The sequence below is a fragment of the Phoenix dactylifera genome, chromosome 16 (genome assembly GCF_051530095.1).
Source record: "Phoenix dactylifera cultivar Ajwa chromosome 16, Ajwa_hap1_PhDact_Kaust_v1.1, whole genome shotgun sequence".
In the NCBI taxonomy this organism is placed as follows: Eukaryota; Viridiplantae; Streptophyta; class Magnoliopsida; order Arecales; family Arecaceae; genus Phoenix; species Phoenix dactylifera.
This window is the reverse complement of record NC_143205.1, coordinates 12,815,432-12,838,811: the sequence shown is the minus strand read 5'-3', so window position 1 is coordinate 12,838,811 and position 23,380 is coordinate 12,815,432. Positions and strand designations below refer to the sequence as shown.

At 40.7% G+C, this 23,380-nt stretch overlaps 1 long non-coding RNA gene across 2 annotated transcripts; it reads left to right on the top strand.

Annotated features, from left to right (window-relative positions):
* The first annotated feature begins 1,230 nt into the window (after positions 1-1,230).
* On the top strand, positions 1,231-22,999 carry LOC113461048 (uncharacterized). 2 transcript variants are annotated; one of them, XR_016398704.1, is made up of 2 exons: positions 1,231-1,597; positions 22,420-22,999. It is a non-coding gene; the product is annotated as an uncharacterized LOC113461048 (long non-coding RNA). The 2 variants fall into 2 exon arrangements; XR_016398705.1 differs by having other exon boundaries at positions 21,469-22,999.
* Positions 23,000-23,380: the final 381 nt, after the last annotated feature.

Here is a 23,380-nt window from a genome sequence, read left to right as displayed (position 1 = left end):
TAGCAAACATGGCCAGCCAAAAAGAGTGAGAAAATAATTAGAGATCAATGCAAGAATCATTATACACTTCTTTGACGATGTATTTCATGGAGATAAAAATAGGAATCTTTACATGAAATTTATAAGATATGGTTCAGAAAGAAACTTTTTTGACCACTATCACCTTATTCACCACCCTTGCTAGGCGAATCCTCGGCTGTGGAATCCAACCTCCTGCCATAAATGAAGGAGTTGGAGGGTTTTACATATTTTCTTCTGACATTTTTCATATCAAGAGCAGATTTTGTTCGTAAGCTTTGAGTAAAACCTGTAAAAATCAGTGAAATATTAGATATTAATATGGAGATCATCACATAGTGTTTCCTGAATAAGATTGCATTTTTTTTTTGTAAGAGTTTCATCGATTACTATAGAGTATGTACAGGCAAATTTATCCATTCTAACAAAATTCAAATTCCGAGCTGCTTATTAGTTTCCTTCCTATATAGTTTGAGGATATGAAATTTTGAACCACAGCCCCGATTTGTAACGGCAAGGTGCAAGTGAGCCTGCTTTGTCGACCGTTGAGAGTTACTTAACCATCCAATCACTGCAAAGTTTTGGAGTCCCAAGTATGAAATTTGCTTAGATAAGAATCCATCAATAATTGTAGATCCAAATAGGGACCTTACCATATTTTCGCATACCCTTTCCACATTCTATGTAAAGGCATGGAGTCCCCCTGGGAAAAACTATAAATACCAAGGGCTCGTTTGGTTCACGGGAAGTATTTTCCCTCCTAGGAATATGATTCCTGGGAATCAGATTCCTAGGAAGAGGATACCTAGGAAAGTACTTTTGGCATGTTTGGTTAACCATGGGAAAGTGACAAATTTCCAAAGTGCTTATGTTTGGTTGACCATCCACTTTCCTAGGAAAGTTATGTATAATTCCTATTATGCCCTTAATAAAAATTAGGTCTTTAATGCCTCTTTAATGCTTCTTTAATGCTGAAGGGTCTTTTTGGGAAAAAATAAAAAAGGAGTGATTCCCACCTCATGGGAAAGTAACTTTCCCATGTTTCTCATGGGAAAGACTTTCCCATGAAATGTGGGAATCATATTCCCATGGGAATACAACTTTCCCATCTCTCTCCTTTGAAAACTCCAACCAAACAAGAGGCATTTCATTACTTTCCCGTTGACCACACTTTCCCCCCTCATTTTCCTGCGAACCAAACGAGCCCCAAAAGGTGAAATCGGAACCTTGCAACAATTTTCCCTTCAACACCGCCGCTACAAATAAATACCTCATAGCCTTTGAAACGAGGCTCTCCGTCGTTCCTCTCCTCTTCCCTGCTTCTCCTTCGTCTTCTTCTCCTCGAATCCATGGCGAATGCTGCTCTCCCTAGATCTAATGATCCAGACGCTACCAACTACGCCACCTCTTCTTGGGATCAGGTAACTGATATCAAACCCTAACCCCCTCGAAACCTCGGTCTTCTGAGGTTCTATCAGTGGATCGAGGAGGACTTGTTGGACCCCGCGCATAGTGTTCTCTTTTGATGCCATGCCACAGGACTTTCGTTGAACAGGTTTCTCGATGGGATGCTCATCAAGTCAGTTGTTTTCCATCTCTGAAAATCCTTTTATATTATTATTATTTCTGCATTCTGATTTATGCTATCATTACTTGTTATATATCTAAAGAACTCACGAATTCTGTCTGAGATTTTGATGGATGAATAGTTATACTACTTCCCTGCTTTTATCGTCTGAAAACTCTCTCTCTCTCTGCCTCTCTCTCTCTATCTATCTACCTTCATTGGTATGATTCATGTACATGAAATTAAAACAAAATGCTACTTTGAGACATATATATGTTCGTTTCAGATTTATCTTGTTCCTGGTATTTCCAGGACATAGATCGTGTCAGAGGAGTGCGCAAGGTTTTTGAATCCTAAGCTTGTGTTCAAGTTCCGCAATACCGGCACGCGGCACCCATGCTGGTAGACTGGTGGCACAGTACGGTATGGTACTGTGCCGTTCCGGCCGGTGCATACCAACAAATGGGAACTGATGAGGGAGGGGGAGAGGGAGAAGGAGAGAGAGGGAGGGAGGGAGGGACGGAGGGATGGAGAGGGAGTGTGTAGCAGAAAGAGAGGCAAGGGGAGGGGAAGAGAGAGAAGGAGAGAGTAATGAGAGATGGAGGGAGGGAGAGGCTGGCGGAGGTAGAGAGGTGGAGGGAGGGGGTGAGAGGTCTTTCATAGCCCCCTTTCCTCTACGTGTTGTAACAGGGGCTGACTTCACTTGAAAAAATTCAACAAAAAAAGGCCGTGCTCCATTCTTGTTATGACACTGCATAGAAGAGGAGGCTTCGAAAGCCCTCTCTCCCCCCTCCGCCTCTCTCTCTCTCTGCCGCTCTTTTCCTTTATCTCCCTCCCTTCCTCTTCCTCTCCCTCTCCCTCCCCCTCTCTCTCTTTTCCTCTCTTTCCTTCTCCCTCTCCTCTCCTTCGCCAGTTTTCTTGATATTACTGTCGGTCCGCCCCCAGTATGGCTTTGTACGCCTTGAACTGGGTGGTTTGGTGCGGTATAGCCTTTCTTGGTTGCATCTCTTGATATTACTGATGATGGGCGTATATTTTGAGTGGAGATCTAGTCTCTTTAAGCTAAAATGGATTTGGTCCTATTAGGTCATTAAGCGTTTTCTTTCCTTGTTAAAAAAAGCTTTCCAAGTTTTCTTCATCCAATCATATCCAAAATCAACAACTTTAACTAGCAGTCAGGCTAAAAACAAGAGGATTCACTCTTCTCTTAGACCATGCCAACCCACTTATCATCATTATTTTGTTGTATTAGTAACTTTCCTTTTTCGGTTCAATGCCTTTTGCTTCTTTCTTTTTACAAATATTCAGGCTCTCGAATGGCAAGTGTAAGCTATCCAGATGCATCCTCCCTCAGGTATCCTAGTTTACTCCTCATTTCGCTTCTCTACTTCTAACTCCATATCCTAGCTGCCAGAATCGGGATCAAATGCCGGTATGAGTAGTGGAAAGATAAGTTATAAGCACTCTTAGTAAGGAAGCACTTATATAGCGCTAGAACTGTATTAGGCTAGTTTGGGCTTCTTTGCTGGTTGGGCCTAGACTCGAAAAGGTTTTTGGGCTTTGAGCCAGGCCTAGGCTCAAAACATTTATGCAAAGTTTTGTCTGAAGCTGACTCAAGCCTGAACTCGGGTTCGATTGGAAGCCCGAATAGCCTGACTGAATCAAGCCTAATAGGCCAAAAGAACACCAAAACCTCACCTCATACGGGCTTCGAGTTGGCCTCCATTGTTCACTTGAGAGGAGGAAGGGAAGAGAGGGAGGGAGGGAGGCATCAAGAGGGAGGAAAAGAAAAGTGTAAGATAGATATGAGAGAGAGAAACGGCGAGGTGCGTGGGCTTCAAGAGAGGAAGATGGGAAGAGATAATGTAGATAAGAGAGGCACCTGGAGTAAGGGAAAGAAAGAGAGGTGCCGGGATTGGAGGTGCATTATGGAGAGGGGAGCATCAAACTTGTAGTGCTTGGGCTCATCCTTGAGGTTCTCGAAGGAGGACTTGAGGTGCTAGAAGTCGCAATGGTGTTAGGGCTGTTGGGATGCTTGTCCAGGTGTGGATGCAGGATGGTTCTAGTAGTCCTTCTCAATCTACTTTAGGGTTAGGGTGGCACCATCCTTTTTTTTTTTTTTTGCTAAAGCACCATCCATTCCACCACAACCAAAACCAACAAAGTCTAACTAAATGTCACACTAAGGCAAGGGGATTCACTTTTTCCTTCACGCCAACCCATTTGTTTTCATTGCATTAATAGCATTAATAGCTTTTTGCATTTTTTTCTATGTGACACTTCTTACTCTCTTCCCTTTTTAAATTCCCGGGTTGTCAAATAGAAAATTCAGGCACATAAGTTTTTCAAATTAGTCCATCCCACCATAGCCAAAACCAACAAACTATAACTTATTTCCATGCCAAAAACAAGAGGATTCACTCTTATCTTACTCTATTTTAAATGCCCAGGTTGTCAGATAGAAAATTCAGGCACATAAGTTTTTCAGATTCGTCCATCCTACCCAAGGATCTGTACCAGCCTGTTCAGCCCGTACCGAACCGGTACCAGCTTTGACCATTCTGGTTCGGTGTTAAAAATCGGTACCGGCTCATATCGGTCGGAACCGACCCGAATCGGCCAACCGTACCGGCCCGTATCGGTTTTAAATTTTTTTGGAGCTTTTGGATGCGTGAACCAAGCCAAACCAATGGTACCGGCGTCTACCGGTACATCGGTACGGTCGGTATGGTGGACCTTGATCCCACCACAGCCAAAATCAACAAACTTTAACCGGTGCCAAAAACAAGAGGATTCACTCTTATCTTACTCTATGCCAATCTACTTGTCATCATTACTTTGTTGCATTAATAGCTTTCATTTTTTTAAAAAACACTCAATGCTTTTTGCTCCTTTCTCTTTATAAATACCCAAGCTCTCATATGGCAAGGGGATTCATTGTTTTCTTACACAATGCCAATTCACATGTTGCCTCTACTTTGCTGCATTAGTAGCTTTCTCTTTTTGTTTTTACTTGATGCTTTTTGCTCATTTTCCTCTATAAATATCCATGCTATTAAGTGGCAAGTGCAACTCCATCTAAGAACTTTTCAATTTCATTCATCCTACCATATCAAAAGCCAACAGTATAACTGAATGTCATGCAGAAAAACAAGGGGTTTTATTTTTTTCACAAATGCCAATCCATTTGTTGCCATGTTCTTGTATTAGTAGCTTTTTTTTACTTAATGCTTTTTATTCTTTGCCTCCTTAAAACCCAAGTTGTCAGATGGAAAATGCAAGCACACAAGAATTTTTCAAATTTTGTGTCCCCCACCATAGCGAGAGCAAACAAATTGCAACCGTTTGTTACACCAAAAACAAGGGAACGCACTCTTTTCTTACAACCACCCAATTCGCTTGACATCATTATTTTGTTGTATTAATAGCTTTTGGTTAGAAAAATTCAATGCATTTTTCTTCTCTCTATAAATACCCAAGCTCTCACATCGCAAGTGCGAGCTTTCCAGATCCCCCTTTCATAAGCATTTTAATTTACAACTCTTTTTTCTTCTCTACTTTTGATCGCATGCTATGCTCGCTCTCTAAGCCCTTGAACATTTTCTTCAGCGGGATAAGCTGGGATCAGACCCTTGGGCCTCTAGTCATAAGATTATATGACCATTGGAGTAAGGTTGCATCTATTATCGCTTAGGGCCCAGCGTCTTATTCCAGCCTTCCCACTGAAAAAGAAAAAAATGATACGGAATCTTTTGCATACAACCTATAATCATCACCAAGTAATATGATGGATCTTTCTGTTTCCATTCTTAAATCCATTTTATTTTGGTCTTTTACCCATGCTCTTTTTGCTATTATTTTTATTGCTAAAATCTCTGATGTGCTTCTCATCTTTTCATGAATTAGTTTATAGCAGAGGAGTGCAAGGTATGTGAATCCTAAGCTTGTGTTCAAGATCCGCAATATCGAATCTGACACCCATGCTGGTAGACTGGTGGCATAGTACGATATGGTACCGTGCCGTTCTAATGCATACCGACAAATGGGAACTGATGAGGGACGGGGAGAGAGAAAGAGAGAGGAAGGGAGCGAGGGAGGGAGGGATGGAAAGGGAGAGTGTGGCAGAAAGTGGGGCAAGGGGAGGGGAAGAGAGAGAAGGAGAGTAATGGGAGATGGAGGGAGGGAGAGGGAGAGGCTGGCGGAGGGAGAGAGGTGGAGGGAGGGGGATAGAGGGCTTTCATAGCCCCCTCTCCTCCTCGTGTTGTAACAGGGGCCAACTTCACTTGAAAAAATTCAAAAAAAAAAGAGCTAGGCTCCACCCTAGTTATGACACCACAAAGAAGGGGAGGCTTCGAAAGCCCTCTCTTCCCCCCTCCGCCTCTCTGTCTCTCCGCCGCCCTTTTCCTCCCTCTCCCTTCCCCCTCCCTCCCCCTCTCTTTTTTTTCCTCTCTTTCCTTCTCCTCTCCTCCTTCCTCACCGGTTTTCTCGAACTGAGGGACGGAACCGCGCCGGTCCGCCCCCAGTATGGCTCTGTACGCCTCGAACTGGGGGTTCGGTGCGGTACAACCTTCCTTCCTTGCATCTCTTGATATTACTGGTGATGGGTGTATATTTTGGGTTGAGTTCTAGTCTCTTTAAGCTAAAATGGATTTGGTCCTGTTAGGTCATCAAGCATTTTCTTTCCTTATTAAAAAAAGCTTTCCAAGTTTTCTTCATCCAATCATATCCAAAATCAACCTTCCTTCCTCTTCCTCTCCCTCTCCCTCCCCCTCTCTCTCTTTTCCTCTCTTTCCTTCTCTCTCTCCTCTCCTTCGCCGGTTTTCTCGAACTGAGGGACGGAACCGTGCCGGTCCGCCCCCAGTATGGCTTTGTACGCCTCGAACTGGGTGGTTTGTTGCGGTACAGTCTTTCTTACTTGCATCTCTTGATATTACTGGTGATGGGCGTATATTTTGAGTTGAGATCTAGTCTCTTGATATTACTAGTGATGGGTGTATATTTTGAGTTGAGATCTAGTCTCTTTAAGCTAAAATGGATTTGGTCCTATTAGGTCATCAAGCATTTTCTTTCCTTGTTAAAAAAAGCTTTCCGAGTTTTCTTCATCCAATCATATCCAAAATCAACAACTTTAACTAGCAGTCAGATTAAAAACAAGAGGATTCACTCTTCTCTTAGACCATGCCAACCCACTTATCATCATTATTTTGTTGTATTAGTAGCTTTATTTTTTCAGTTCAATGCCTTTTGCTTCTTTCCTTTTACAAATATTCAGGCTCTCGAATGGCAAGTGTAAGCTATCCAGATGCATCCTCCCTCAGGTATCCTAGTTTACTCCTCATCTCGCTTCTCTACTTCTAACTCCATATCCTAGCTGCCAGAATCGGGATCAAATGCCGGTATGAGCAGTGGAAAGATAAGTTATAAGCACTCTTAGTAAGGAAGCACTTATATAGGGCTAGAACTGTATTAGGCTAGTTTGGGCTTCTTTGCTAGTTGGGCCTAGACTCGAAAAGGTTTTTGGGCCTTGATCCAGGCCTAGGCTCAAAACATTTATGCAAAGTTTTGTCCGAAGTTGATCCAAACCTGAACCCGAGTTCGATTGGAAGCCCGAATAGCCTGACCGAATCAAGCCTAATAGGCCAAAAGAACACCCAAACCTCACCTCATAGGGGCTTTGAGTTGGCCTCCATTGTTCACTTGAGAGAAGGAAGGGAAGAGAGGGAGGGAGGGAGACATCAAGAGGGAGGAAAAGAAAAGTGTAAGATAGACATGAGAGAGAGAGAAACGGCAAGGTGCGTGGGCTTCAAGAGAGGAAGATGGGAAGAGATAATGTAGATAAGAGAGGCATCGGGAGTAAGGGAAAGAGAGAGGTGCCGGGACTGGAGGTGCGTTATGGAGAGGGGAGCATCAAACTTGTAGTGCTTGGGCTCATCCTTGAGGTTCTCGAAGGAGGACTTGAGGTGCTAGAAGTCGCAATTGTGTTAGGGCTGTTGGGATGCTTGTCCAGGTGTGGATGCAGGATGGTTCTAGTAGGCCTTCTCGATCTGTTTTAGGGTTAGGGTGGCACCATCCTTCTTTTTTTTTTTTTTTTTTTGCTAAAGCACCATCCTTATTTGAGGGGAGGTCAAGGACAATAGTTTTCAACGTCATACTCCTCTGCCGCTGGCCATGGAGAGCTCTAGAATCAAAGGAGGGTATGGGGACTATCGTCATTGTTGCCAAAGAGAAGGGGCAATGTGAGATATGGATGGAGAGAAGGGGTGTTGAAAAGGAGAAGTCTAGATTCATAGGAGGGTATGGGGATTATCATCATTGTCGCCCAAAAGAAGAGGTGGTGAGAGAAATGGATGGGGAGAAGGGGTGTTGAAATGGAGGGAGGTGTCCTGACTAAAGAAAATGCCTAATATAGAGACATTGAGATGAGAGTGAGACTGAGAGGTGGCATTGAGATGGGGAGATATTTTTAGAGGAGACAATTGGCTTTGGTCCGAGCCAACACTAGAACGAAAGTTGGCTTGAAATTTAATCGAGCCTTAGGTTCAAGGCCCAAGCCGGTTTGAATTTTTTAGGTTAGGCTGAAAGTCCAACTTGGAGATGGCCCAGCCCAAGTCCATTTCCAACCATACTCGAAGGAAGTGGGTGCATGTTGGATATTTAGGAAGATTCCATCTACTAAGCTCCATAGAGAATTAACAAACTGACACTAAGTTGACAAAGGAGGATTAGAAAGATGATTACCTATAGCTTAAGGTTATCTTGGTTTAACATCATTTACCAAGATGCAGTAAATTTTCTGCCTCATATGCAAAGTTTTATAGGTAAATTATGGACAAATCAGGCTACACAATGAGTAGTTTCTCTGAATTTTATCATTTTTGGATGCACTCTGAATTCTTAGAATTCCACATAAGCGCTGTTTGATTGTGCTAAAAGTTCTTACTTTCTTTTTTGGTACGAGGAAGCATCCAAAAAGGATTCTTTAGATTGACTTTAACCAAAAGGATAAGTACTTCTTAAAATTCCACTTATTGGCTGAATTGTGAACAGTGCCTTCGAAGTTGACTTTAAACCAAGTCCATAGGAAGGGGAAACCAGGATATTTACGAAGAGGAACATGATTCAGATGTGTCATTAGCCATGCTAAATTTCAGAAGGACATGAATGGCTAGCACACTTAGCCAACTGATCAGTTTAAGTATCGGCATGTTGAAAGATTCTTTCATTTCTTGCAGTCTAGAGGATACAACTAGTTGAGCAAAGAGTAATCTGAATTAACTCAGGGGTCTTTGGGCTTTCATAAAACCTAGAAAAATTTGATAGGGATGTAAAACTAAGCCCATTTCCAAGTCTGCTTAGCGCATTTAAAATCATACAAAAAAAGATCATGCAAGGTTGGTGACTTCAATAGGACCATGGAAGTTGTCACGGATTCACAGGTCAGATGGGACTGCCTCCTAAGCCTAGCTCAGAGCATATATCTTCATTCCTTCCTTAACTTTGGACACACCCTTTTTCAGGTGGCAAGCACATAGCGATGCTCTTCCATGATGACTTCATGCAATAAGAAAACCTTTTCTATGTTTACAGGTTCTGCTTGTTCTATCTGTCACACCTACCCATGATTTGAAACCTCCATATAGCGACCTCAACATGACACCTAGAACTAAGGGCAATTTAATTACTTAATTCAAGGTAACTTAAAACCAAATTTTCTCAAACGTTTTCATGTTTTCATGCTCAAAACTTAAGTTCAATGTAGGGAAGGAACCATATGTCTTCACCCTAGGAAGACTGTCAAAAATAGAGGGCACATGGAAATGAGAACTATCGAGCACTAAGTAATCATAAATCGACTTTGGAATCTTCTAATAATTTCTATTGAACATATTTTTTATAGAGTCTAAATATGAAATTTCTCTAAATCCGTCCTATATATTTTTTGAAAATATCCCATATGGAGGCGACAAACTTTTTTAAGGATGTTATATGAAACTTGTAAGTCGAAAGTCCTATATATTTTTTGAAAATATCCTATATGGAGACGACAAACTTTTTTAAGGATGCTATACGAAACTTGTAAGTTAAAAATTAGTAAATTTGGTTAGCCAAAAGGAGCATGGGACGCCATACTGTACCGAACCGGATGGTACGGAGCATACTATTCCATATCAGTTCGGTATCAGTGCACAGTATGGGTGGCGTACCAATATTTGGTACGCCGAACCGCTCCATACTGTACTGTACTGACACAGTGATAACGTGCACCAATACGGTGCCCAGTACCGAGACGGCGTATCTTGAAAAGGAGTAAGTAAATAATAAGAGATTGCTATGAGAATCATTATACAATTTTTCATCAACATGTTTTGTATAGAGATAAAAATGAGAATCTTTATATGAAACTTATAAGTTATGGTTGTGGAAGTATGAGATCAACATGGGAGTGTTTTTACATATTTTCTTCAAAAATTTTTCATATAAATAGCGGATTTTGTTTGCATGCTTTGACTAAAACCTGTAGGGATCAATAAATATTAGAGATCAATATGGGGATCATTATATAGTGTTTTCTGAATAACACTATCTTACCATAGAGTATTTATTGACATTGTATTGTAGTGTATCTACATGCAAATTTATCCATTCTATTAAAATCCAAAATCCGAGGTGCAGACCTAGAGATGAATCCTAGGTCCAAGAGTCCCAAATTAGCCAACCAATTTGCATATTGGTTCCCTTCCTATGTACATTCCAGGATATAAAATTTGTTCCACAACCTAGTTTTGTAATAAACAAGGTGTTGGTGAGCTATTGTGTTGTTTAGGGTTGGCGGAACCATTCCGAACTGCCCGGTTCTAGGCGTCCCAAGCCGTACCGGCCGAAGATCGAGATGGTTCTGGCGACGAAAACGAGACCGGCACCGGAGTGCGAGAAGACGAATAAAAAGAAGAAAACAGAGAGAGCGGGGGAGGGAGGGAGAGGGAGAGGAAGGTCGAGGCGGGCCGGCGGAGGCTGAGGAGCCACTGCGCGGAGGAGGAAGCTGCAAAAGAGAGGCTCATCTGGTCCCCTATTTCGTTTGAAATAGGGGCCGGAGGGGCAACTTTTATTTTTGGCGTTTTTAGGTGAAAGTCGTCAAACCCATTGTCGGCTTCACATAATTTTTTTAAAATAAAAAAATTAAGTGAAACCGACAATTGGTTTGCCGACTTTTACTTAAAAATATCAAAAATAAAAGTGGCCCCTGCGGCCCTTATGTCGAATGAAACAGGGGATTAAAACGGACCTTTTCTTTCGCGCAGCGGCTCTTTGACCTCCGCCTCCTCTGTGCAGCGGCTCCCCAGTCCTCCGCTGGCTCTCTGCCGTCCTCCCTCGGCCTCCCCCTTCTCTCCCTTTTTCTCTCTCGTTCTCCCTCTCCCCTGCCGCTTCTACTATGTCGGTAGAGGTTTAGCACGGCACGGCGCCAGCCCGTACCGACTTGTTTCACCGGATAACCGGTACAGTGCCTGGTACTAGTTCCACCGACCCTGGTGTCGACCATTAAGTCAAGCATCTAACCACCGTCCTCAAGTCTTTTACAAGCCGACATTGCAAATAGGTATAAAAGAAAGGTATTAGCGAAAGTATAAAAGAATATTCACTTGGATATAATCTCGCCAAATACACTAAGCCTATTAGAAAACTTTTCAATTTTGGTCCACATACCATAACCAAAACCAACAAACTCTAGCTGACTTTGATGCTAAAAACAGGCAGATTTCCTACATCATGACACTTTTTCTTACAGAAACTATGCCAATCCTCTGGTCTTCATTAATTTGTGGCATTAGCAGCTTATCCTTTTATTACTTGCTGCTTTTTGCTCCTTTCCATTTATAAGTACAACGATATTACATGACATGCCCATGCCCACAGAAAAATCTTTTTTAATTTTCATTCGCCCACCTAATGCCAAAACCAATAGATTGTAATAAAATGCCACTTTAAAAATAAAGGGATTCACTTTTTCTTACAACATATCGATTCACATGTCAATGCTGCTTTATTTTTATTTTACTAGATGCTTTTTGCTCCTTTTTCTCTATAAATATCCATGCTCTTAGGTGACAAGTGCAAGCCCATAGGAAAAACTTTTCTATTTTCATCCATTCCACCACAACCAAAACCAACTAAGTCTAACTAAATGTCATACTAAGGCAAGGGGATTCACTTTTTCCTTCATGCCAACCCTGTTTGTTTTCGTTGCATTAATAGCTTTTTGCATTTTTTTTTCTTTCTACGTGACACTTCTTACTCTCTTCCCTCTTTAAATACCCAGGTTGTCAAATAGGAAATTCAAGCACATAAGTTTTTTAGATTTGTCTGTCCCACCATAGCCAAAACCAACAAACTATAACCTATTGCCATGCCAAAAACAAGAGGATTCACTCTTATCTTACTCTATTTTAAGTACCCAGGTTGTCAGATAGAAAATTCATGCACATAAGTTTTTCAGAGTCGTCCATCCCACCATAGCCAAAACCAACAAACTTTAACCGGTTGTCATGCCAAAAACAAGAGGATTCACTTTTATCTTACTCTATGCCAATCCACTTGTCTATCATTACTTTGTTGCATTAATAGCTTTCATTTTTTTAAAAGAACACTCAACGCTTTTTGCTCCTTTCTCTTTATAAATACCTAAGCTCTCATATGGCAAGGGGATTCATTGTTTTCTTACACAATGCCAATTCACATGTTGCCTCTGCTTTGTTGCATTAGTAGCTTTCCCTTTTTATTTTTACTTGATGCTTTTTGCTTATTTCCCTCTGTAAATATCCATGCTATTAAGTGGCAAGTGCAACTCCATCTGAGAACTTTACAATTCATTCATCCTACCATATCAAAAGCCAACAGCATAACTAAATGTCACGCAGAAAAACAAGGGGTTTTATTTTTTTCACAAATGCCAATCCATTTGTTTCCACTTTCTTGTATTAGTAGCTTTTTTTTCACTCAATGCTTTTTATTCTTTGCCTCCTTTAAACCCAAGTTGTCAGATGGAAAATGCCAGCACATAAGAAGAATTTTTCAAATTTTGTGCCCCCCACCATAGCGAGAGCAAACAAATTGTAACCGTTTGTCACACCAAAAACAAGGGAATGCACTCTTTTCTGACAACCACCCAATTCGCTTGTCATCATTATTTTGTTGCATTAATAGCTTTCTGTTAGAAAAATTCAATGCATTTTTCTTCTCTCTCTATAAATACCCAAGCTCTCGCATCGCAAGTGCGAGCTTTCCAGGTTCCCCTTCCATAAACATCTTAATTTACAGCTCTTTTTCCTTCTCTACTTTTGATCGCATACTATGCCCGCTCTCTGAGCCCTTGAAGATTTTCTTCAGCGGGATAAGCTAGGATCAGACTCTTGGGCCTTTAGTCTTAAGATTATATGATCTTTGGAGTAAGGTTGTATCTATTATCGCTTGGGGCCCAGCGTCTTATCCTAGCCTTCCCACTGAAAAATTAAAAAAAAATGATGCAGAAACTTTTGCATATAACTTATAATCATCACCAAGTAATATGATGGATCTTTCTGTTTCCATTCTTAAATCCATTTTATTTTGATCTTTTACCGGTGCTCTTTTTGCTATTATTTTCATTACTAAAATCTTTGATGTGCTTCTCATCTTTTCTTGAATTAGTTTATAGTAGAGGAGTGCAAGATTTTTGTATCCTAAGCTTGTGTTCAAGATTCGCGATATTGGAACTGGCACCCATGCCTGTAGCCTGGTGGCGCAGTACGGTATGGTACCGTACCATTCCGGTGCATCCGTGCATGCCAACAAATGGCAACTGGCGAGGAAGGGGAAGAGGGAGAAGGAGAGGGAGGGAGGGAGGGAGGGAGGAATGGATGGAGATGGAGAGTGTAGCAGAAAGAGAGGCAAGGGAAGGGGAAGAGAGAGGAGAGAGTAATGAGAGATGGAGGAAGGGAGAGGGAGGCTGGTGGAGGGAGAGAGGTGGAGAGAGGGCTTTCATAGCCCCTTCTCCTCAACATGTTGTAATTGGGACCAACTTCACTTGAAAAAATTCAAAAAAAACAAAAAATCGGGCTCCACCCTTGTTATGACATCGCGGAGAAGAGGAGGCTTTGAAAGCCCTCTCCCCCCTCCGCCTCTCTCTCTCCGCCACCCTTTTCCTCTCTCTCCCTCCCTCTCCCTCTCCCTCCCCCTCTCTCTTTTTCTCTTTCCTTCTCCCTCTCCTGCCTTACCGGTTTTCTCGAATTGAGGGACGGAACCGTGCCGATCCGCCCCAGTATAGCTCTGTACGCCTCGAATTGGGTGGTTCGGTGCGGTATAGCCTTCCTTACTTACATCTCTTGATATTACTAGTGATGGGTGTATATTTTGGGTTGAGATCTAGTCTCTTTAAGCTAAAATGGATTTAGTCCTATTAGGTCATCAAGTATTTTCTTTCCTTGTTAGAAAAAGCTTTCCAAGTTTTCTTCATCCCATCATATCCAAAATCAACAACTTTAACTAGCAGTTAGGCTAAAAACAAGAGGATTCACTCTTCTCTTAGACCATGCCAACCCACTTATCATCATTATTTTGTTGTATTAGTAGCTTTCCTTTTTTGGTTCAATGCCTTTTGCTTCTTTCCTTTTACAAATATCCAAGCTCTCGAATGGCGAGTGTAAGCTATCCAGATGCATCCTCCCTCAGGTATCCTAGTTTACTCCTCATTTCGCTTCTCTACTTCTAACTCCATATCCTAGCTGCCAGAATCAGGATCAAATGCTGGTATGAGCAGTGGAAAGATAAGTTATAAGCACTTATATAGGGCTAGAACTGTATTAGGCTAGTTTGGGCTTCTTTGCTGGTTGGGCCTAGACTCGAAAAGGATTTTGGGCCTTGAGCCAGGCCTAGGCTCAAAACATTTATGCAAAGTTTTGTCCGAAGCTGACCCAAGCTTGAACCCGGGTTCGATTGGAAGCTTGAATAGCTTGACCGAATCAAGCCTAATAGGCCAAAAGAACACCCAAACCTCACCTCATAGGGGCTTCGAGTTGGCCTCCATTGTTCACTTGAGAGGAGCAGGGGAAGAGAGGGAGGGAGGGAGGCATCAAGAGGGAGGAAAAGAAAAGTGTAAGACACGAGAGAGAGAGAGAGTGAGAGAGAGAGAGAAACAGCGAGGTGTGTGGGCATCAAGAGAGGAAGATGGGAAGAGAGAGTATAGATAAGAGAGGCACCGGGAGTGAGGGAAAGAGAGAGTGGTGCCAGGACTGGAGGTGCATTATGGAGAGGGGGGCATCAAACTTGTAGTGCTTGGGCTCATCCTTGAGGTGCTAGAAGTCGCAATGGTGTTAGGGTTGTTGGGATGCTTATCCAGGTGTGGATGCAGGATGGTTCTAGTAGGCCTTCTCGATCTGTTTTAGGGTTAGGGTGGCACCATCCTTATTTGAGGGAAGGTCAAAGACAGTAGTTTTCAACGTCATACTCCTCTGCCGCTGGCCATGGAGAGGTCTAGTTTCGAAGGAGGGTATGGGGACCATCGCCATTATTGCCAAAGAGAAGGGGCAATGTGAGAAAAGGATGGAGAGAAGGGGTGTTGAAAAGGAGAAGTCTAGATTTATAGGAGGGTATCTGGATTATCATCATTGTCACCCAAAAGAAGAAGCAGTGAGAGAAATGGATGGGGAGAAGGGTTGTTAAAACAGAGGGAGGTGTCCTGACGAAAGAAAAGGACTAATAAAGGGACATTGAGATGAGACTGAAAGGAGGCATTGAGATGGGGAGATATTTTTAGCCATTTTGACAGTTCACTCCAAATTTCGAAGTTTCAGTCAGAAAGTCGGAAGAATTCAAAAAATAAAAAAAGGAAAAATTATTTGACATCTTTTTATCATGTGATGAATTAATCACAATCATTATTTACATAGCCTAGGTCATTTTAGGCATAAAAAAATGATACTCGTGCACAATTTCCTCTCTCTCTCTCTCTCTCTCGCATGCTCGCTTTCTTTTGAAGTTTAAATATTATATATCTTTAAGCTATAATAGTATGTCTGTACAAAGTACTCAATGTCCAAATTATACCTATCTTTTCAATTGGAAGTACTCGCTACACATTGTCTAAAATCCTTAATCATCATTAGAAGTGGTCCTTTCTTTTTATCAGTTTTCACATCCTATCACCAAACAAATGAATACAACTAGGTGTGTAAAATGCTAAAAAGATGTGTTTTAAATTATCAAACTCCCTTCTCTTGCCTTAATTTTTTTGCTGCACTTCCTAAGCTTTGTTGCAATCTTTAAAATTTGAAATCACATGAACTTCCTGATGGTTGATGCCTTACTGGATAAATATGTGTTTCAACAAACATACTAATGAATGAAATCATTTAATAAATAGTATTAGTGTATCTTATTAAAAAAAGCAAACACAATTACTTGTTAAACAAAAATAGTAAGAAAAATAGTTTTGGTCATTCTCAGTGGAAACAAACATTTTTAATAATATTATTACTGTTGAATAGTATAAGTGTAACTTGCAAAAAAGTAAATACAATTCCTTATTAATTGGAAATAAAAAACAATAGTTTTAATTGGTTTCAATTGATAGCAGTGAAGCTAACAGAATTGGACAAACTACTTGTAAGTTGCCAGAACCAAACATTTTCATCAGCTCTGATTGAATTGCAACCAAAAAACTGATTCATTTTGGCTGAAACTTGCTACCTTGGTGGTAACTAGTTAAAATATTTTTCATGGTTTGATCTAATTTGACTATTCAAGACCACATAGATTTGATTGTGCTTGACATTTCAAAACTCTATATTACATTCTTACCTTAATTCTCCTCAATGCTATCTTGAACTAATCGAATACAATAGTCAAAAGTAAATTTTATCATGAATAACCTTATTACACCTACATAAATTAAAAAATGGTGAAGAAGAGAATTTTCACTTGGATATAGTCGCCTGAGAGGAACTAAGCCTATTGGTAAACTTTTCAATTTTCATCCAGTTACCATAACCAAAACCAACAAACTTTAACTGAATATCATACTAAAACAAGGGGATTCACTCTTTTCCTGCACCATGCCGTTCCACTTTTTCTTACAGAGACTATGCCAATCCTCTTGTCTTTATCAATTTGTTGCATTAGTAGCATACCATTTTCTTACTTGCTGCTTTTTGCTCCTTTCGTTTTATAAATACCAAGATATTACATCACAAGTCCAAGCCCAATTTTTAGTTTTAGTCCATCCACCAAAAGCCAAAACCAATAGATTGTAATAGAATGTCACTTCAAAAATAAGGGGATTCACTTTTTCTTACAACATACCAATTGTCATGTCAATGCTACTTTGTTGCATTGGTAGCTTTAGTTTTTATTTTTACTTGATGCTGTTTGCTTCCTTTCCTTTATAAATATCCACGCTATTAGGTGACAAGTGTGAGCCCATAGGAAAAACTTTTCTGTTTCCATCCATTCCACCACAACCAAAACCAACAAAGTCTAACTAAATGTCGCACTAAATCAAGGGGATTCACTTTTTCCTTCATGCCAACCCATTTGTTGTTGCTATTTCCTCGCATTAATAGCTTTTTTTCTTTTTTTTTCCTACTTGACAATTCTTACTCTCTTCCCTCTTTAAATACGCAAATTGTCATAGGAAATTCAAACACAAACTTCTCAGATTCGTCCATCCCACCATAACCAAAACTAGCAAACTATGTCATGCCAAAAACAAGAGGATTCACTCTTATCTTCTCTATGCCAAACCACTTCCATCATTACTTTTCGCATTAATAGCATCCATTTAAAAAAAAAAAAAACTCAGTGCTCTTTGCTCCTTTCTCGTTATAAATACCCAAGCTCTCATATGGAAAGGGGATTCATTGTTTTCTTACACGATGCCAATCCACACGTTGCCTCTGGTTTGTTGCATTACTAGCTTTCTCTTTGTATTTTTACTTGATGCTTTTTATTTCTTTCCCTCTATAAATATCCATGCTATTAAGTGGCAAGTGCAACCCCATCGGAGAACTTTTCAATTTTCATCCATCCTATCATAGCCAAAACCAATCGTATAACTGAATGTCACGCAGAAAAACAAGGGGCTTCATTTTTTTTTAACAAATGCCAATCCATATCTTGCCAATTTCTGTTATTAGTACCTTTTTTTTACTCGATGCTTTTACTATTTACCGGCTTAAATACCCAAGTTGTTAGACGGAAAATGCAAACACATAAGAACTTTTCAATTTTGTCCCTCCCACCATAGCGAAAACAAACTGTAACTGATTGTCACACCAAAATCAAGGGAATGTGCTATTTTCTTACACCATGCCAATTCACTTGTCATCATCACTCTGTTGCATTAATAGCTTTTGGTTAGAAAAATTCAATGCATTTTTCTCCTTTCTCTTTATAAATACTCAAGGTCTCACATTGCAAGTGCAAGCTTTCCAGATCCCCCTTCCATAAGCAACTTAATTTGCTCCTCTTTTTCCTTCTCTACTTTTGACTCCATGCTATGTTCGCTCTATGAGTTGTTGAAGAATTTCTTCAGTAGGATAAGCTAGGATCGAACTCTGGGTCTGTAATTATAAGATTGTGACCTTCGGAGTAATGTTGCATCTGTATCGCTTGAGGCCCAGTATTTTATCCCAGCTTAACCACTGAAAAAGAAAAAGGATGATGCAGAAACGTTTACATACGACCTATGATCATCACCAAGTAATTTGATGGATCTTTATGTTTCCATTGTTAAATCCATTTTATTTTGGTCTTTTAACTCTTCTTGATATTATTGTTTTTGCTAAAAGTTCTCATGTGCTTCTCATTTTGCATGAATTAGTTTACAGTGGAGAAGTGCATGGTTTTTGAATCCTAAGCTTGCATCCAGGGTCCACAGTACTGGAACCGACACTCATGCCAGTAGGCCGGCGGCACAATATGGTGAGGTACTATATTAGTCTAGCGCATACCAACAAATGACAACTAGCGAGGGAGGGGGAGAGGGAGGAGAGAGAGGAAAAGAGAGAGGGAGGAAGGGAGGGAGAGAGGCGGAGGGAGGGGGAGAGAGGAGAGAGGAAAACAGAGAAATGGAGTGAGAGGGAGAGGAAAGAAGAAGGTGGTGGAGATAGAGAGGCGAGGGGAGGGGGGAGAGTGCTTTCGAAGCCCCTCTCCTTTGTGGCGTTGTAATAGGGGCAGACTTTGAAAAAAATTCAAAAAAAATGAGGTCAGGCTCCATCCCTGTTATGATGCCACAAAGGAGAGGGGACTTCGAGCCCCCTCTCTCCCCCATCCACCTCTCTCTCCTCCAGCGCCTCCCTCTTTGTTTCTCCCTCTCTCTCTCTTTCTCTATTTTCCTTTCTTTCCTTCTCCCTCTCCCCCTCCACCGGTTTTTCGAATCGAGGGGCGGAACCGTGCTGGTCCACGCTCGATACGGCCCGGTACACTCCGAACTGGATGGTTCGATATGATATAGCCTTCCTTACATTTTGGATTGAGATCTAGTCTCTTTAAGGTAAAATGAATTTGGTCCTATCAAGTCATCGAGTGTTTTCTTTTCTTGTTAGAAAAAGGTTTTCAAGTTTTCTTCATCCCATCATATCCAAAATTAACAACTTTAATTAATAGTCAGGCTAAAAACAGGAGGGTTCACTCTCATAGACTATGCCAACCCACTTATCATCATCATTTTGTTGCATTTGTAGCTTTCCTTTTTCTGTTCGATTCTTATTGCCCCTTTCCTTTTATAAATATCCAGACTCTCGAATGGCAAGTGTAATCTATCCAAATGCATCCTCCCTTAGGTATCCTAGTTTACTCTCTCATTTCTTTTCTCTACTTCTAACTCCATATCCTAGCTGCTGGAAGTAGGAGCAAATGTTCATTTGAGCAGTGGAAAGATATTTTAGAAGTACTCTTAGTAAGGAATCTTTTATATAGGGCTGGAACTATATTGGGCTAGCTTGGGCTTCTCTACTACTTGGGCCCGGTCTCGAAAAAGTTTTTGAGCTTTGAGCTAGGCCTAAGCTCGAAACATTTATATAAAGTTAGATCTCAACCTAACCCAAGCTTGAACCTGGTTTCGATTAGAAGCCCGAATAGCCCAGCCCGAATCAAGCTTGATAGGCCAAAAGAACACCCAAACCTCACCTCATAGGGGCTTCGAGTCAGCCTCCATCGTTCACTTGAGAAGGGTAGGGGAAGAGAGGGAGGGAGAGGCATCAAGAGGGAGGAAAGGAAGAGTGTGAGATAAATATGAGAGAGAGGGAAAAGGCGATCTGTATGGGCATCGAGAGACAGATGGGAAGAGAGTTTAGATTAGAGAGGCACCAACAATGAGGGGAAGAGAAAGGGGTGCCAGGATGGGAGGTGCACTACGGAGAGGGGAGTATCAAATTTATATTGCTTGGACTCATCCTTGAGGTGCTAGAAGTTGCGATGGTGTTAGAGTTGTTAGGACGCTTGTCCTGGTGATGGATGCGGGATGGTTCTGGTAGGCTTTCTTGATCTGCTTTAGGGTTAGGGTGGCACAATTGTTGTTCGAGGGGAGGTCAAGGACGACATAGTGGTCGACGTCATCCTCCTCTACCACTGGCCATAGGGAGGTCTAGATTCAAAGGAGGGAACGGGGATTATCATCATTGTCTCCAAAGAGAAGAGACAGTGAGACAAAAGGATGGAGAGAAGGGATGTTGAAATAGAGGAAAGTGTCCTAACTAAAGAAAAGGGGTAGTGAGAGAAAAGGATGGAAAGAAGGGGTGTTGAAATGTAGAGGTCTAGATTCAAAGGTGGGTATGGGGATTATTGCTATTGTTGCCAAAGAGAAGGGGAAGTGAGAGAAAAAATGATAAAGAGAAGGGGTGTTGAAATGGAGGGAGGTGTCTTGACTAAGGAAAAGGACTAGGAGAAGGGACATTGAGATGAGCCTGAGAGGAGGCATTGAGATGGGGAGATATTTTCATAGGAGAGGTAGCTGGGCTTTGGTTCGAGCCAAGGCTAGAACCGAACCTGGCTTGAAAGTTGAAACTTAATTGAGGCTTAGGGTCAAGACCGAAGCCCGACTTGAATTTTTCATGTTAGGCCGAAAGTCCAACTTGGAGCTAGCCAAGCCTAAGTCCATTTCCAACCACACTCTTAAGAAGCGGGTACATGTTCGATATTTAGGAAGCTTCCATCTACTAAGCTTCATAGAGTATTAACAAATTGACACTAAGTTGACAAAGGAGGATTAGAAAGATTTACCAATAGCTTAAAATTATCTTGATTCAACATCATTTACCAACGTGCAGTAACTTTTTTGTCTCATATGCAAGGTTTTATTGGTAAATTATGGACAAATCAGGCTACATAATGAGTAGTTTCGCTCAATTTTATCATTTTTCAATGCACTTTGAAGTCTTAAAATTTCACATAAGCGCTGCTTGATTGTGTTAAAAGTACTTGCTTTCTTTTTGGAACAAGGAAGCATCCAAAAAGGATTCTTTGGATTGATTATATATAAATTAAGATATATATGGTTGTACAGTTTTAAAGAGCAGCATGAAAGAAAGCATTCAAGAGTTACTAGGATTTAAGTGGGGGAAATCTATCTGTCTTGAAAGAAGCTTTTAAAATCTATGATATCATTTACGTACAGCTTGCAGATTATCGAAAGTTTCCACCAATAGGTCTACCGCTTCTAGTTTGCAACTTATTCTGTTGATCACAAGTTTTGTAACTAGAGATGAAATTACAGTAGCATGCTAGTAAAATACTAATGGTTAGCTGATATTACCAGAAGAACAGGGATAAACAAACTTTCTTATATTAGGGTTTAATTTATTGTTCTCAAAGAAAGGATGTATGTTGATATTATCTCACTCTGTTTGTTCATTCAGGGTTGTAGCCATCATGATTGGATGGTTTGTCGTGTACAAAATGGCTGAATGTAGCACTGTTATGTAGAAGCATCAGGCTTGGGAAATATTTTTATGCATCTAAGTTATCTTGTTACATGATGTTTATGGCCTGAGCTTGTAATGTTTGAGGTGGAGAACTGTTTTAGCCGGAGTCTTGCACCTCAGGCAGGTGCACCGGAAAGTTTTAACCTTTCATCAAAGTCCAACGTTGGAGTTACACTGAAGCAGCTATTACGGCTGATAGCTTGCACGATCTATAAAATGGTGAGAAGGATTCCTAAAGGCTCTATGCCGTCGATGATCAAAATATGAGTTTTTTATAGCCTTTTAGCACAGATAACACCGGCCGGCCACCTGAGTAGGTGCACCTGAAAGTTCACATTTGCATATGAATTCTAATGACATAGTCGAGCAGCCATTACAGCCTACAGCTTGCACAATTTGTAAATGGTGTGTGTGTTGGATGAATAGTGTCAAATGCTCTAAGTTTAAGCATTTAAAGAGGGTAGGATCCTCCATTAGATTAAAAAGTTGAAGAACAGAAGAAATATTTGCAAATAATCTTGCTGATGTTCCTTAAGTGCAAAATAATAGATCTCAGGTTGCAATGCTCTAGATACACCAATGAGAATCAATGATGCAGAAACTTATTTCATACAAACATATTAAGCTCTAGATTTTTTTGTATATCACCTCTCTTATGGTGTGTTAATTGTGATCCCTTATCTCAGTAACTATCCAGTAAAACCCTGTTTAACTTTCCATTAGCCATACTGAATAGTTAATCTGTTCTGCACCAAAAAAATAGTTAATTTGTTCTCTCTCATTCTTTTCACTTTCCTATGAGAGTTCTAGCTTAGTCATATTGCTCTTCAAGCCTATCATCTCTGCATCTTTGAGATAGAATCAAGATCTTAATTTTTGAAACAGTGCTAGCACAGGGCTCAAATTCGACGTCAATGTCAAGAAGCGAGGGGAGAAATGAGGAAATACTTGCACCTCAATGGATTGTTATCGTTCTTCGCATACCCAGGGCTGATGACTGATTTATATCAACATCTGGTTCATAGTCATGTTACAATATCATGTGGCAGTTTGCTAATCTTAGCCAAAGTCTCCACTAATTCTAGTCTGTTGTACAAGTACCATTACAAAAGCCTGTAGCCTAGTCTAAATACATAGATCTATTGAACAAGTTTAATATACAGACTTTCTCAAAGGTACTGCAGTTCATGTTCAAGATGAAATCCAAAGCTGAATATGGGATCGGCTTGTATTTTTTTTGGATCACAAGAGTCATGATCTAAGCGAAAGAAGAGTTCCCGTCGAGTAATTTCGAAGTTCTTAAAGTTACTTTTTTTCCTCTCCAGTGATTATCAGATCCTGACTTACCCAATGTGAAGGGGTGATGTAAGGAAGAGCTGGTTGATCATGTCCAGCCATTGGATTGAGAACAACATTATGTAATAAGGAGACCTGCAGAGATAAATACAAGTGCCTTGCTTAAGCATGATCACTTTTGTAGTTTGTGTCAAGATGCAAGGATGAGTAGCCCAGTATAAGTTAGAAGTTGTGGGAATGGATTTATGTATGCTCGTGTCGCCTAAAAACAATAATGCTGTAAACCTCATGGATAGAGCATGCGTGGAATAGTATCCTGGGTGCATCATCCTCTATAAATTGCAAACATGAATAGAGTGTAAGAATTTAGGCTAATCCTTCAAACAGATGCCGTTGCCCAACAAAACTAGAGCTCTTAATAACATTTACTACAATCATCGCACTTTAATGAAAGCACCTATCTGATAATAAAATATATCATACAGGAAGGCACAACTAAGGAACACAGTACTGGCTGGATTATGTCCAAGAAGTTATGAAAGTAAATGTT